The sequence below is a fragment of the Muscardinus avellanarius genome (genome assembly GCF_963383645.1).
Source record: "Muscardinus avellanarius genome assembly, chromosome: 10".
Classification (NCBI taxonomy): domain Eukaryota; kingdom Metazoa; phylum Chordata; class Mammalia; order Rodentia; family Gliridae; genus Muscardinus; species Muscardinus avellanarius.
In genome coordinates, this window is record NC_137796.1 from 57500300 (window position 1) to 57503189 (window position 2890).

Genomic DNA, 2890 nt, shown 5'->3' on the forward strand with positions numbered 1-2890 from the left:
GCTGAACCCTAACATCAGATTCATCCCTATAGATAGCCATTCTGTTCTTTGTAGGGAAGTTATGTGCCTTCACTAAGTTCCCAGCCACAAAACTAAATTACCTTCAGAAGTTAACATGAGTTTTGTACCTTGTGGAACTATCAGTTCAATCTAGGTTGGATATCTAGTTGGTATACAAAAAGGCATACAGACAAAATATTATTATAAAGCAGGATCATGTAGTACAGTATACACTGTGAGATTAAATTTAACCTTTTGAAGCCAGGCATGGTGGCGCACACTTGTAATCCCAGCATTCGGGAGGCTGAGACTTGAGGATCGTGGTTCTTGGCCAGCCTCAGCTACTCAGTGAGGCTCTCTGCAACTTAGTGAGACCCTGTTTCAAAATAAAGAATAAAAAATAGGGCAGGGAGTGTAGCTCAGAGGTCAAATGCCCCTTGGTTCCATCCTCAGACCCGCAAAAAAAAAAAAAAAAAAAAATTAACCTTTTGATAAAAAGGGAGTAAATATTTGTATAGAAGTAACATTTTATCAACCATAAGAATGCTCAACTTTTTTTTTTTTTTTTTTTTTTGGTGGTGGTACTGGGGGTGGAACCCAGAGGCTTTCTACCTCTGGGCTATACTCCCAGACCTTTTTTTTATATTTTATATGGAAACAGGGTCTCACTAAGTTGATGAGAGCCTCACTCAGTAGCTGAGGCTGGCTTCGAACCTGTGTGATCCTCCTGTCTCAACCTCCCAAGCGTGGGGATTACAAGCATGCGCCACCATGCCCCACCATGCCCGGCAAAATGCTCAACTTCTAAGAAACCCACAGTGAAAAGACAGCCTGGTAAATCCAAGATTTATAAAAACTATGCACAACACCCACAGTATTTGGGAAAAAAGGAAAGATTTATACAAGTAGCAGTCTTAAAAATGTACCTTTTGTTTTCTACATTAACATATACACACTAGTTGAAAACATGCTACAACCATGTCTGGAAAAGCAGCTTAGCATTTTCTAAGAGGATTTCCCCCCCACATTTACTGTGTAATGTAGCTGTTAATACTGCACAAGTACAATTAGCAATGTTCATTTACTTTTAAACAAAGATAAAGGGATTATCTCCCTCAAAGCATGTCTTAAACATCAAAACCTATGCTTATAAAAATTTAAAACTTTCAGCAATCTAAATATTTCAAATGAAAACCATTACAAACTTCTCAAATATCCTTTATGTTCCAGGTATATCAAGCTAGTTATCTAGTGTAGCATCCTTCAGAGTTACTTCGGTCTCTGTCTTCTTGCTGTTGGCCTCATGGTTGTCTTTGCTTTCTTCATTGCTCTCTCCTTTGTGCTGTGGCTGATCACTGTCCTGAGCATCAGATCCTCCACTGAGAGTCTTTGAACCTGCTTGTTCCTATTCTAGCTTTTTGTTCGGCCCCTTTCCCCCTTGATCTTTGGCTTTATTGGCTTCCTCATGCTGTCTTTGTTCAGCAGGAGATTTATTCAGCACTGGTGTGATGACAATCTCCTTCACCAACTAAAAACACGTTCTTAAGCCTGTTGTACAGCACTATAGACTTTTCCATGATAACTTGACTGAACTTTGAATCGTGGTATTTTTCTCAGGGTTGTCATCATCTCTGTGTGTTTCTGAGCTTGTTGCATTGTGAGCTGACGTGAAGCAAGTTCATCCACGGCCTCGATGCATCTGTTCACATCGAGATTATCAATTTTGAGTGAATTTTTTTTTTTTATTTCAGCATGTACGCTTTGAAGTCGAGAATCCACTGATGTTTCTCGCTTCTTCTTCTCCACTGTCTTAACTTCTGGCTTCTTGCCTTCATCTTTATTCTGCGGCTCAGTTTCCAGCCATCCCTCTTGCCTGCATTTTCCATCTGCTGCTGCTTTCTCATGCTGGCCTTTCAGCATATCCCTCCTGTGAGCAGTCTGAAAGCTTCTTCCACCCTTTCTCTGGAGGACAGGGCTGTCTTCCTCTTGGTTTTGGAATCTTGACTTCCGTAGCTGCAGGTCGTCCTCTTCCAGGACTCACTTTTAGATTAACAGTCGCTGTTGTCACTGCCTCCTCCGTTTCTACCTGTTTTTCTGCCTGTCTTTCTCCCTCTTCTGGCAGCTTTTGGAGCAGTTAATGTCAATTGCTTCAGTCATGTCCTCATTCTTCTTGATCAGGATCTTCCTTTGAAACACTAGTTTCTTCTTCAACTTCAACACCAGATGATGTATTTGATTGTTTAGTTGATGCCTCTTGGCTTGAAAATGTCACTTTCAGATTGTTATCTATCTCCCATAAGCCTTCATTAAAGTCTTTTCGTTTACTTGGTTTGCCATACTTCCTCTTATTTTCTGAGTACCGAAATACATCCTTTGGTCCTAAAAAGGCGGTCTCATGAGTTCCAAAAGAGAAAATGGGTAGTTTGTTTGTGGGTGGCTTTACAGCCCCATCAGGAACTCCATCCACGCGAGGTGGCCAATGAGGGTGCCCTTTCATCTTGGCGAAGATGAGGTCTCCAGGTTTGAAATCGCTTTGGGGTGGAAGCCAGGGGTCCCAGAGCCGGAGGAGGAGACGCGGGCGGCGAGGGCTGCGGCAGCACAGCCGTGGTGGGCTGAGGCGGCCTCGGGGTCCGGGAGGCGCCTACAGGGCCATCGCCTCCCTCCGGGCCCACGCCGGCCACCTGTACCACCTGCGGCCGCAGAGGGTCCCAACCAACCCGAATCGCAACCGCCGCCGCTGCCTTTTTATACCTTTTTACACAAACAGGTTGAACATCCCCAATCTGAGACCCCAAATGTTCCAAAATTCAAATCACCTTCATGCTTTACGTGTAAGATGTATATGAAACATAAATGAATTTCATATCTTAAGTCCTATTTCCAGGATATC

At 43.2% G+C, this 2890-nt stretch overlaps 1 pseudogene across 1 annotated transcript; it reads right to left on the reverse strand.

The window, feature by feature from the left end:
* Positions 1-1240: 1240 nt before the first annotated feature.
* LOC308268503 (PC4 and SFRS1-interacting protein-like) lies at positions 1241-2524 on the reverse strand (annotated as a pseudogene). Its single transcript has one exon. The product of its transcript is annotated as a PC4 and SFRS1-interacting protein-like (transcript).
* Positions 2525-2890: the final 366 nt, after the last annotated feature.